This window comes from Mchenga conophoros, linkage group LG19, assembly GCF_057382185.1.
Source record: "Mchenga conophoros isolate Kocher_MC1m ecotype Shallow Benthic linkage group LG19, M_conophoros_male_GT1.1, whole genome shotgun sequence".
Taxonomy (NCBI): Eukaryota; Metazoa; Chordata; class Actinopteri; order Cichliformes; family Cichlidae; genus Mchenga; species Mchenga conophoros.
The window spans coordinates 4538390-4552756 of record NC_140544.1 but is presented as its reverse complement, the minus strand read 5'-3'; positions in this window follow the sequence as shown (position 1 = coordinate 4552756).

The window sequence follows — 14367 nt, the reverse complement described above, 5'->3', positions numbered from 1 at the left end:
ACACATGGGATAGCCCAATAGACCCTAACCCTATGAGACTGCAAGAAAATGTGGTCTGCTGGTGTCACCAACTGTGAATTGTTTTCTTGTCTTATTGCTTTTAGGGGTCACCACAGCATCTCCATCTCACTCTATTGTTAGCATCCTCCTCTGTCACACCAACTCTCTGCATGTCCTTCATCTATAAACCTTCTCTGAGGTCTTCCTCTTTTCCTCCTGAGCAGCAGCTCCATATTCAACATTCATCCGTCCTCTGCACATGTCCAAACCATCTCAGCCTTGCCTCTCTAACATTGTCTGTTGACAACTAAACCTGAACTGTCCCTCTGATCTACTTATTTCTAAGCCTTTCCATTCTGGTCCCTCCCAATGAAAAATCTCCTTTCTTCAGCTGTGCCACCTCCAGTTCTACTTCATGTCTTCTTTACTTGATTCTACATCCAAACCAGAATAAATACTGATCATTTATATACAATTTATTAAATTCAGCGTCACAAATCTGGTCATTTTCTTTTTCGAAAACCTTTCTGTGTGTACAAATGTCTAAAACTACATGCAACATCTCCCGCGCTCACTCACCAAACCTTAAATGTGTGTGCACCAATCACACCCATTCAGGTGCACCGATAACCTGATACTTGATCACGTTGCATGCCCACTTGGGATTTTGAGACAAATTTAACACTGTCAGCTGTTCGCAGATAGACAAATTTAAGATTGATTCAAGTCACAGCAAGTAATTCTTAAGATTATCTGCCCACACTGGGCTGGTTTGCAGTTGTTGTTTGGTACACAGTTCTTCTACACTGAAATCAGAACTGGAGTTCTGATATTTTCCTATGACAAAAGCAGTGTGTCAGGCCCTCAATCATCTGAAATGCATCATTTTTTTCATCTTCCATAGATATATATTTGTGCCCTTAATAAGACCTGTTTTCCTGCTGCCGCAAGCTTAGCTGCTTACCTTCACCCTGCACACACAGATGCAAAGTTTTAACTGCAGAGGAGATGAGGCACAATTGAAAGCTGAAGAATGTGATTGGATATGATGATAAATACTCACTTTGGCAATATTACTTGAACATTAAACAATGTTTACTTCATCAGAAGGAGGTCAGATTGTGGAACCAGGAAATGCTACTGATAACACAGAGAGGATGGCTGGATAATGGGGAGGATGGGCAGAGGAATAAATGGGATGTTTTTGTATGCTGAATATAAAGGCATACTGTATGAATCTCTTACTCACACTGCAAATCAATATGTCCCTGATTGCAGAGAGTCTCCTTGATAACACCATTTAAATCTGAACTTGACTTAATGTTGTTGGTTTGGCAATAAAAATTCTCTTTTCCATTCAGAACACATCACACACAAATGTGCCATACTCAGATTCCTATAAACCAATTAGCTTTCAGAAAATATTTTCTGAGGCTGAAAATGACTATTGCTGTGGTATCAACCTGTGGCAATATTACCTGAAATTATATTAGAGAACAACTCTTGCAAAGCAATGTTTCCTTTGGAAAAGATAATGGTGACTTGAAATATGTTAGCTTGTCTTTCTACTATTAAGCAACAGTTTACTCTTGTTAAGCACACACTGGTGCATTTGTGCTATTTGTAACTCAGTATTAATTACGCAAAGGCAAAAGTACAACTTATTACAATCTGTAAACTTTATGTTATGAATTCATGTGAACATTCCAGTCAGGGCGGAACAACAACTACAAGAAATACATCCAGGAATGTTTTTCCTGGATGTCACTGAGGTAAATACTGCGAAATGCTGCTCTGGCTTTCTAGCTTTTCATTTCACATGAATCTACAACCAAAAAATTGCCTCTACATAAGATAAGAAACACTTTATCACAAACTTTGGGAAATTGCTGTGTTACTGCAGCCAAACATAAAAAACCTCCAACATTAAAAAAGTAATAATTTCATAAAATTAATGCAGCACGGTGGCACGGTGGTTAGCGCTGTTGCCGCACAGCAAGAAGGTCCTGCGTTCAATTCCACCCTCAGGCCGCGGTCTTTCTGTGTGGAGTTTGCATGTTCTCCCCGTGCTTGCATGGCTTCCACCCGCGGTCCAAAGACATGCACTTAGGTTAATAGGTTAATTAGTTAATCCAAGTTGCCCATAGGTGTGAATGTCATCTGATGGAGGAATCCAAACAATGTGTTCATTTAAACTGGATTCAAACAGCAGTTCAGACCACAGAAACTTTCTTTGCTGTGATTTGGTGAGTATAACTGAATTGAACCGAATTCAAAGTAATATAACAGTAAAAGCATGTGATCTTATAAGTGATGTGTCTGAACAATTTGATAGGATTCATAGGTGACTGCCATTGGAAAAAGTCATCGAATATTTTGTTTTCAATCAGTTATTTAAAAGTTGTGAAAAGTAAATTGAAATTACCATATATTCAACAAAATATTGTTGTTGAATATATAGTATTCAACAAAAAGAATACTAAGAAGGTTGAGCCAGCAACATTGTTTTCTTGACCTGATAATCACACTGACAGTTGGGTCCTCCCCCATAGTGGACCTCTCCTACAATACAGTATCACTAGATGGAAATGTTCAAATGTAGTCAAAAAAAGTACATGTATTCTTTATCTACATGTAAATTATATTCCTGTTTTCGTGTGACCTTATTTGTGCAAGCCTCAGGGCTGCCATAGTGTTCATCAATTGTCCCTCTACCCTTTCAATCCAGCAAAATAGGCTGCTGTTGTGTGACATCTGGTTAGCACCATAGGATAAGGTGTGATTTGAAAAATGAAGCTGTAAATATGATTTCACCCCCAGGGATGCAGTTCATTATATCATATATGTCCTCATGGACAAAAGAATCAAATATCAAAGTTTTGCTAATGACGCTTTAAATAGTGTCTAGCAGAGGGCCAACTAATATCGAGTACATCAGCTAGACGCCATCATTTTGAAGCAGCTTTTTAACCACGAATTACATACCTAGTTAATTCCTGCTTTAAAGTTGATATCACTGAAAATAGGCATGTATGAAAACCAAACAAGATTTTGAAATCCATAATAATCTGTTTTAACTGATTGACTAAGTGACTGGAGTTAACTTTAAGAGCAAATTTGTTCAGGAAAGACAAATAAGTATTAGATCATGTAAGAGTGTGAACTGTTGCCTGTCTCTATGTTGGCCCTGAGGTGCACCAGTGATCTGTCCACAGATTGGCACCAGCTTTTTTGCAACCTGATATGGATCAAATATTCACTTCCATTCAATTTTATTTATACAGCGCTAAATCACAACAACAGTCTCCTCAAGGTGCTTTATACTTGTAAGGTAGGCCGCACAAGAATACATGCAGAGGAAAAACCCAACAATCATACGACCCCCTATGAGCAAGCACTTTGGCGACGTTGAGAAGGAAAAACTCCCTTTTAACAGGAAGAAACCTCCAGCAGAACCAGGCTCAGGGAGGGAGGGGCGGCCATCTGCTGCGACCGGATGGGGAGAGAATATAACAAGTACCATCAGTCACTTTGGTCAGTAGTTCTTTCACTGGAAATAAGACTTTCAAAATTTCAAACACCACACAGACACCTTCATGTGTAACAAAACAAACTATTTACTGGTACAAAACAAAATCTTTTGGCATCACATTTATTCAAAACAGTCCATCATGTTTATTAAAATTATTACCTGACAGTCTTGCCAGGGGAGGTCACTGAGTCCCCCCACCCCCCGGTGATGCCCCTGCTTGCCAGGATTACTTCTTACTTCTTATATTACTTTAATTACTTTTAATCATCATGTCACAAATTCAACAAATGTAAGAGTAGAGAGCAAGACACTACAGTTTACCAAGGAGGCGTAATGCAAAGTTCACAATCAACGCATTAAACAAAATAATGTCATTACAAATGTATTATTACCCAGCGCAGGCCCCGTATTCTTTTGTGTGTAATTCTTTATTAATCAAGCTGTTTCAATTTTAAAATCATTTTTATATGGCGTCTCTTCAGTTTCTTTATTTGTTATCTGTTTAGTTAATATAACGTGGGTCTCCTGGAACAGCTTGGTTCAACAGTCAACTGGTAGTATTTGATTTAACTGATTAGTGTCTTTCCTCCTCCCCAGCCAGCAGTCTGCACTGTGTATTTAACAGTGTTGTAATGCTGTGCTCTGACACTTCCCTCTGTCTTTCAGAGAGTATCAGAGGAGAGCTGTCAGTGGATTAAAAAAATAGCAGTTAGCTGCAACAAAACACACTCCACATTAAAGCAAATTGCTTCTTGCGATTGTTGATAGTTTCTCATTGTTGCGTCCCTCTCGGTTGGAGCTGTGATGTTGATTGTGGCTGAAGGGGCCTTCAGATGACTGATAAGCATTGATGAATGAAAATGGAAATGGTTTTCAGCGTTTTGCTTTCAAAGGGAAATCAAAAACGGTGGAAGGAGAGGGGAGAGCAGAGGCGGGAGAATATTTGCCTTTTTGCAATTAACAAGATATGTTCTTTTTTTCTGTGGTCAGAAAAATGGAAATGGCTTTTAAGGTCGTAAAGGTCGAGCGCATCGAAGCATGGTGGCTCTGCAATTACTCTTCAGGCAGCAGCCTGATTGGGGGGAGGGTGGGGAGGGGACCGACCGTGCACCGATGGTCAAATTAACGAGATGACCGGCTCCCTGTCGAAAAGATCACATGTGATTACCGTACATCAAACAGACAGAGCGCTCAAATTATCTCCCCTCTTACTGTGAAGTCAGAGAAAAGGGGATAAAACACAGATGGACTGATTAGTTAAAGGCTTTAAATGTCAAAACTTTCTCTGTCCACAGCTTGAATGGATGTGCTTCTCCTCTACTCAGCAGGCACGAGGGGGGTCGTCCTTTAAGTTTACACTAGCTACAATAAATGGCTGTCTGCATGACACGATTAAAGCTATACTGGATATCATTGGACTCCTCTGTGAAGCTTATGTGAGTTCTATTGTGTCTGGTTTGATATAGCTACCTGCAAAATAGCGTCAAATATTAGGTTATATTGGTTCCGCGCATTCTTACAGGAAGCCGAGGACTAGGCCGACTTCGTTTCAAAGTCCTCACAGTCCAGCACTTCTCCTGAGTTGAAAATAGTCCTACACTTGGAACACCGACGCACTCGCCCAAGTCACTTCTCTGCTACCATAATCTAGAGGAAGAGTGACTAATGACATCCACAGCACATATAAACAATGGCTGAGGAGGAATTGATCCTGGCTGTCAACCCAGTTTTTTTTTACAATCTAGCACTGATGATGGTTAGAAGCTAGCAACAGTAAGCACTCTAAAAAAAGGACAAAATAGGCTTTCCCATGACAAAAGCTGCTACTCATGGAGACAGATGCTCAGCTTATTATTAAACTATTACACCTAGTAAGATTTTAATAGTGGCCTATACTAAAAGCTTTGGAGACGGCCTGCAAAAAGTCATTTTCACATTGTATCAAATAAGCAGTATCCGTGTTGTAAACAACGTTTTTCTTTCAATTGTCTCGGCACACAAGTTGAAATTCAAATTTGCAGAGAAATGGATTAGCAACAGCGTTGGTGGGATTCCTAGGATGGGACTCGGCTAGCTCTTGGAGGGCCTCCATGCTGCCGTTCATCACTCGCAACCTACCCTTCAGGCCACTCCTCTGGGAGTGGACGAGGAAAGTGCTCAAGAGGGCACCGGGAGGACTACTTCGAGCACACGAGCGGCCAGCTCACGCCAGCACAGGCGTTTTATAAGATTTTGGGGATTATCATTGTTCCACTCAGTTCACCCAGCAGTCCCACAGGGACAGAGTTTTCCCTCCTCTCCTTCTGGCACCCCCTTCCATGAGGAAGCAGTGATGTGAACCCATTTTTGTGTGTCATCATAGCAAACTCTGCTCCTTGAGACACCAACTGTAGCAGGAACTACCTCAGACGCTTTGGTGTTACGACTCGCAGTGTGGTGCAGACCATCCAAGAGTTTAGTGCTTTAGATTTTGGTAAGTGAAATTCTAGTGTTTCTGTAGTCTGTTACTTAATCTGCATGAATTAGCTGTTACGTGTGTCTTTGTATTCCATGTATACAGTTCATGATGTAGCTTGGTAACTAAACTTACTAGCATTACTAGAATATGTAAGTTAGCACTCCAGACATTCATCCATAAAAGGTTACATCTGGTTGCAAAAAATGCAACACAGCATAGCAGTGAAACTGTTTGTGTTCAAGCTGTAAAAAAGCCTGTAAAATTTTGTGAAAAGATTTGGTGAGTCAGTGAAGATCACTGGTGGCTGATGAGTGAAATGAGTTGGTGAGGATATGCCGAGCTTTTCTGTAAGTGCTGCCAATTTGGCCAATGGTAGCCTGTGTTAGCTGCTGTTAGCCAACGGGTGAAACTATTTTTAAAGTGGATGAAATGTAGTATTTTTTGCGAATAAACTTTCAAGACAATGTAATCAAATTGCTTATGAGAGTGAACGTGTGATTTTTAGCATTTTTATTAAGGTACTAGTAGCATTGCCACTTTCCTTTGTGCTTTTGCTTCTTTTGAGATGAAGGGGACTGCTTTCTGACAATAAAACACAGGTATGAACCTTATCATGAGTCTGAAGAGGTTCAAATTTAAATGTTCCTTTATGGCAAGTGATCGCATATGACTTCTCTTTTCCTCTGCCTGTCTGCCATAGTACCTTTGTTGCCAGTCTCTAGCTGTATATGTTAAATGCATTTAGTCAAAAAGGAGATGTCCTTCCCAGCCACTGTATAGAAACATGTTGGGAGAACATGGAGCATTCCACAAACCACTTGATCCTATGGATTTTTAATAGATTTATTATAAGTTTGTAAGAAATGATCAGTTTGCAGGAGGATGTAATTACACAGTATTTTATGTATCCTTATAAGAATAATTCATTTTTTTCTTAAATAACCTGAAAAAATGTACTGACTGTGCCTTTTAGTATATAATAATCTTTTAAATATCTTTAACTCTTTTAGAACAGGGAACATTTTAAGGTTAACAAGGCAAACTGTATTTTGTTGCCTTGTACTTATGACATGTGCAATGAAAATAACGTTGAATTCTATTCTGTTCTATTCTATTAAACTAAATACCCTTCATAGTCAAAAACACAAGAAGTTGTGTTTTTCAGAAAATGCTCTAATGATATCTGCACAGTGGTACGTGACTGTTTTATGGTGCATATACTGTAATGGAATGCAGGTTATTATCCACATTTTATCATTAAATTTAAGGTTTTATTTAATGTTTGTCTCTTATTACCCTTTTAACTACAATAAGTGGGAAAATAAATGTTTTCATTAACATTTCGCAATGTCAAAGTTTCTTTTTAGGATCTTATAAAAGCTCATGGAGTATGTGTTCCCTTGCAAAAAGCTAAAAAATTTGAAATACTCACAGTTGTGCATTAAGTTTTAATGAATCAATACACAGACGGTCTGGTCCTTGTGTATTCTGACCATAGACTGTGCAGTCTGTGATTCTGACAGGTGAGTAAAACATTTGTGCCTTCAGCACTTCCCCATGGGATGCAATCACTGTATGAGAAACACTGAGAATAAAAGTTACATTTGAAACTATTTGTATTATTAGAATGCTGCGGGAGTGTGTAGGTGTTTTAAGCCATTTGCATTGGTGTTGAATGAAAATGATACATTTGTGTTCAGATACACACACATTGAGAAAAGCGCCTTCTTGAGTCTCTCTCCATGCTGTAATGATCTTCTTGTAGTGCTGCGGAAAGCCTCCGCAATCCCTTCTTCATTTCCCTCTCCTCTTCTCCCTAATGAGCAGAGCCATCCCTTCATCATCAACTACAGCATAATGTACTTTAGTCTGGGGACGAGAGGAGAAAATGGAAGGATAGATTGGAAACAGGTTCGCTTATAAGCTGATCCCACATTACGGGCTGTATATAATACGCTAAAGTCATCAAGGGTTTGTTCTCTACAATCAGAGTGATCCATCGACGATTCGACGTGCTGCAGATGAACGCGGAAACTTCACTTTGGCTGCAGGCAGGAGGGAGGCGCAGGGATTTCTCATATGCACTTGACAGAGTTGGATTTGTGGACTGAAACACATTGTCTCCACTGGTCTGATTGTAACAGATATTTGTTTTCAAGTAAAAAGCTTCAGAACAATGACATACATAAAAAAATATTTCATGTATTTTTCCACTAAGTTATTATAAAATTATAATTTACTTTGTGGCAGCTTGGAAAAGATTTCAAACTACATTTACAATAATATGACCATATATTTTCCTAGATATTTCCATATTTCCATTAATTTCAATTACATAGATAAAAGATAACACAAACCTCAGTGGTTAGTCAGTAAAAATAAAAATAAAAAATCAAGTAATTCCTTTGCTTGAGCCGCATAAAACTCCTTAATTTCCTTAAATGCACCACTCAATATAGCATGCTATAATAAATTTTATCTTGACTTTTAGAAAGATAAGTTAGATACATGGAGCAATTACTTGATACTATATCTGTGTGTTTCTGCAGCAGATCTCACAAAACTTCCTTTGTCCACTATATTCATTATAATTTGTGCTGTTCATCATATCCCAATATCATACTGTCACCTAACCACTGACATGCTCACTCTGCTGACTCCTAAAAGCTATTTGTTGGTTGATGTTTGCTGTGTTGCCTGTTAAAATAAATGTTATATTTAATTGGTATAGCTTGTTTCATCCTGAGTTTTATTCTTTTTGTCACGACCAGGAGTGGCTGTAGCTCAGGTGGTTGAGCAGGTCACCTAATAATTGGAAAGTTGATGGTTTGATCATCGTCTGCTCCAGACTGTGTGCCAAATATCCTTGGGCAAGATACTAGCCTGAAGTTGCTCTCTGATGCGTCCATTGGAGTATAAATCTGTGTGAATGCTAGCTGTTAGATGGAAAGCACTTAAATAGAAAGAACATAGAAAAAAAAGTGCGTGTCAATTAAGTGCTCAGGTAGAGTAGAAAAGCACTATATAAGAACCAGTCCGTTAACCATGCCTCTGGGCCCAGTTGTGACGTTAGTATCAGGTATACCTGGCTATTGTTCAGCAGCACATAAAACAAACTAGTAACCCAACAGCATAAATATGCTCTTGGTGTTGTGAATGCACTCTTAAACGCTCTGTTTTCCTTCTCTGTGAAAGTTGGAATCCAAAGCTAAAGTACTCAGGTCAAGCCACAGAAGTGTATGCACCCATGCTACTACTGAGGTTCAACAAGATTATATAATACAAGCCAGGAGATTCACAAAATTCACTTTAAACGCCACACATTTTTAAAACTAGATAATCACTTACAACATCAAGAAAAAAAAATCTTATTGGGAAATGATGTCATAAAAGGATGCTTTTATTGTACATTAAAACATCTCCAGATGATTCTCAAAGAACATTATTCTGTGTCCAAGCTGCTGATGTTGGTACGATGTTCTTTTTCTGAAATGCTGTGTTACTTTTACGCTAGATGTAATGAGTATTTTCCCAAAAGTCTTGGGGATCATAAGTTGGGTCTGGCTGTCGCTAAATGATGCCACCGCCTAATTTGCATAATTGGTCATGCTTATGTAATTGTAACCTACTTTGTAGGAGAGAGAAATAACATTGTGGAAGAGACTTAGAGTGAGTAAAAACCACCCTAAATGCATTTAGAATATATTTAGAACTACAAATTTAATTTCTTTTAGCAATTGTTGTTTTCTTTAATGTCACAATTCCAACCCACCTCCTTTATCCGGGCTTGCTACCAGCAAAAGTGACCCGAAATAGGAACTCTGGCAGAGTTACTTGTTGTGTGTGTGTGTTTTTAATTAGTTTTAAACCTGATCCTCAATAACTAAGAGTAAAAGAAGAACTGACTGCATTACAGTCAGGACAGGAGCAGCGGCTTCGCTCATGTGTGATTCATTTGCAGTTTGGACGTGTAGGGGTCAGCATCTTCTACTCTGACGGCAGCTTGGGGCGACTGTTTCGTGAGGACTATCCGCCACCTCTGAGCGCTTTGGCACGTGCGAGTCTGCAGTCACACGGCAGCACCAGCTGCTAGTTGAGAGTAAGAGCGATAAGTGCTTTCACATCAAAAAGTCTTCATAAGTCACCAATAACACCGGCAAAAGTCGTCAGATTTGTCGCTAGTTGCTGTTTAGAAAAAAAGTCGCTAAATAAGTCGCTAAGTTGGCAACACTGCTTTTTCCGAGGTGGAATAGCAAGTTGCAGCTACCAGAATTGTAGCATTAACGGTAGCTAAAACTTTTGTCTCATTTGACCATAAAACTTCTATCTATCTTCACTGAGCTCCTTGGCCTTTCCCTTTGTTCATTGGTCAAAGACTGCCGTCACCCAAATCTGTTTCCTGTCAGAGAGAAACCAGTTGTAGCCAGTTATGACTGAATCTGGCATATTTACCTCATGTTAATCAATATGCATGGTCCTTTTTGAATAAACAAATGTATTTAATTGCAAATCAGATCCAAGGAGCAGAAACTGACAACTTGCGTGTGTTTAATATTTTTCTAGCAAACAAAAGGTAAAAGATCAAAATACTTTTCTGCTTTTGACTATTATCATTTGTGGCAGCAGGATTGTGTATGTGCATTCTTTTCCACAATAAAGTACAGCTTGTTGTACTTTTTTGTGTTTATTGTAATTAACGAACATGTGAACCAGTGAAGCAGTGTGCCTTATTAATGTTTGTCATAGGTTTTGGAAAACAGAGGAGCTCTGTGGAAACGATGCCTGGAATACATCAGACTCTGCATACACACAATACTTAGCATTTAATAGATACCTACATTTGTTTTGTCTTTCATGGTATTTGACGATAACAACAATCAAAACCCTCTTAAAAGGGCTGTTTCCTATAATTTTATTTTCCCAGCTGGAAGTAGAAATTGAGCCTGATGCATGCGGGGTGGAAGAATAATAACAGCGATGTCACTGAGACTCTAAAAACAATAAAAAGTTTTGGAGGAGTGACCATCATCTGACAGCCGAGTACGGCTTCATTAAAGCCTTATGAGAACCTGATGGTTGTAACTGTGTGTGTGTGTGTGTGTGTGTGTGTGTGTGTGTGTGTGTGTGTGTGTGTGTGTGTGTGTGTGTGTGTGTGTGTGTGTGTGTGTGCATTTGTACATGTCTGTGTGAGTGTTCCTAATATGGATTTATGGAGTTTTAGCCTGATTGCATTTTCACATCAGTCGTCAAAATGCATTTAAAAAACAATTTGATACGCGATGGCGAGAGGCCAAGAGCCGCTCAGAACCGTAGAATAAATAAAAGCAATGATGATGCCAGCGTCAGCCAGAGACCTTGATCAATCATTAGCATACATAAGAAAGTGTGTGTGCGTGTCTAAGTGTGTGTATGTGTCTGAGGGTAAGGACAAAAAAGAAGAGATAAAGTTAATGTCAGTGATGTATATTATCAATCATTTGCATGTGGAGATGTGGAGATGTGTAGATGAGTGTGTGAAAACTGTGTGTGTCTTCAAAATGCTCCATCTGTAATTCCTCAGAGCAGTTAATTCATCATCTGTGCTTCAGCATCAGGGCATCCGCAGGCGTTTAGGACTAATATTTCAGCCCCCATTACAGTGGCAGAGCAGAGAGCTGAGGCTTCGGTTTGACCTCAGACCTCAGCCGAGGGAATCGCAGCCTGACCCCATCCATCAACGTGGGGAGAGAGGAAATATTAAGAGGGTAACATTATTAGTTTGATTACAGGGGAGAGAGATTTAGCTGTCATTTTCAGCCGGCAGTGTGGGCGGCTGTCGTTGGACGCTGTCTGTCTGATTGGCTGGCTGGGCTACCTGTCGGCATCACTGTATACCACTGACTGTATGAAGGTTGATGAAATGATGAAGTCATAAAGAGAAAAAGAATTAACATTGTTAAAGCTTTGCATTTGCACTGATTAAGTTGCATCACGCAGCAGTTTGTGGTCAGTAAAACCAAACTTCTCAGACAATGATATTAATATCCTCTATACATAAATAAACTCAACACTTTATAGAGTTCTTTACATTAAACAATATGTAAAAGTAGGAAAATGTTGATGAGCACATAATAACTCAATGGAGCTACAGATTATTACCCATATAAAAGGTTGGAGGCTTTTGGGGTAAAAACGAAAGTTTAAGAAAATTAATATTTACCTCATTACTCAGTGCATTGTCTCCTGCCCAGTATTCAAATGTTGTTTCTTGTTAGCTAAAAACCCAGTTAGACTGGAGAGCCTTCTCATTTCCTGTTAATGCCACTTTACCAAAATTAGCTGCAATTGAGCTAGTGGATGTTCATAAGATAGCCCTCAGTCAATAGAACGTTTAAGACAAAACAGCACCCTATCTATAGCTTGAAATCACAACAACAATAGTATAAACACACTTCATTTTGTAAGGAAAAGATCCTAAAATAAAACAGAGAAAACCCCAACAATCAGACAAGCTCCCAGAAGCGAGCACTTGGTGACAGTAGGAAGGAAAAACTCCCCTTTAAAAGGAAGAAACCAGTTACAAGAGAATTTTATGACTAAAAAACTAAATGACATTTTAGTCAGAAGGTTGGCTAAAACGAAATCAAGTTTTGCTGTCAAAATTAAAACTGGTTCCAGTGTTTGCTTTAGGATTTATGACAGGACATCCTCCCACAATGTCGCCTGTTTCCAAACAGTCAACAGTTAGAGAATTATGATTAAATCAAAACAGAAACTTTTAGAATTTTGATTAAAATGCAACTTGTTGTGTAGAATTTTTTAAAAAAGTGTTGAGTTTATGTACAGGGGATATTATTTATTCAAATAATTAATCAGTAAAATATGATTGTTATAAACTGAATGTATAAAAATCCAGTAAATTTAATTTTTCCTGTAAATGTAACATTTTGCATCATACTTTCACAAAATTATGTGGAAAATTTACACGTAATCAAATTCTGTAAAGTCAGAATTTGCGGTATTATTTGTTAATATATATACAAACACCTCGTACAAACTGTCGGAGGTGGAGAGGTAAAGATTTGGGCTTATTTTGCAGTAATTAAGATGACCATGATCTCCTGTAAGTATTGTAAAGTCAAATGTGAGGCCATCCGTCATCCGTTGACAACTAAAGCTTGTGGGACGTCAAGAAAGCTGTGCAACAATGCATAGCTGCAAACCTCAATGAACTGAGGCAACATTGAAAAACAGTGGGCCAAAATTCTTTACAGCACCTAAAATAAAGGGAAAGTGTTGTTAAGGAGAAAAATGAGTTCATGATCTTTCTGGGAAAGGAAGGAAATCACATTTATTAAGCAGAAGTGTCATAGGTTTAAAATGTAGAAATAATATTTGGTGACACTCGTCATCTTTCGTAAGCAGGCTCTGTGTACATCAATCATCACTCATTGAAAACACAGTGTACGAGTTCTTGTCAGCAAACGGATCTTCAGGACAGAAAAGTATGATTTCTTTGTCATCTGCTGTCTTTCACCAATGATGAAAAAAAAATATCAAATGAGGATCCAGAGACGTGTGATCTTTAACGGACTGATGGTTGGCTTAATAGAAAGGCACGTGTGTCTGCAGAGATGACAGGCTGCCTCCAAAATGGATTTAGAGAGACATGAGGGGGAATTATTGACTTTTGTTGTGTTTTACAGCGAGTCAGAAAAACTGATGACTGCTGATGGTGAAACTGGCTGAATCTGGATAGGCAATACTAAACTTGATGTGGGGGTGTCTTCGGGCATAATGATGAATAAAATTCTGTTTTCCCATAATTGTGTGAAATGGGGACCAAAATGTCACCATTAAGATAAAAAAAACCCCAACTTTTTGGACATTTTTGTAGTATGCAGAGTAACTCTCCTTTGGAGTCAGCCTCAAGAGGCCGTTGGAGGAACTGCAGTTTTGGAATCTTAAAGTGCTTCAGTCTAAAATAATATTCATGTCCATGACTTGACTCTTTTAATCCCAGTAGTTTTTTTCATCTTTTTATTCAGATGTGGGCTCTACAGTCAATAAAAAACACTAATAAAATTACATAAAATAAAACACTTAAACCACTTGTAATAACCATTTATTATTAATTTCTATTATTTTATTCTGATTCAAAATGACAAACTAGTGGAGACATAGACATATATATGTAATAGGCTCAGTTCAGAGTGTCTTCAGGGAATTGATATCACGTGGCTCTATCTGTGTGAATGTAAGTGTGGATGTCACCAGCCTTTCACAGTAGTGGGCGTAGTCTCAGGAAGTCCAGTGAACACATTTGTCCCTCGTCTTCACTTAGTCCAGTACATAAACCCGCCTTCCACCGCTGCTCCTTGCTGGACTGTTGTCCAAC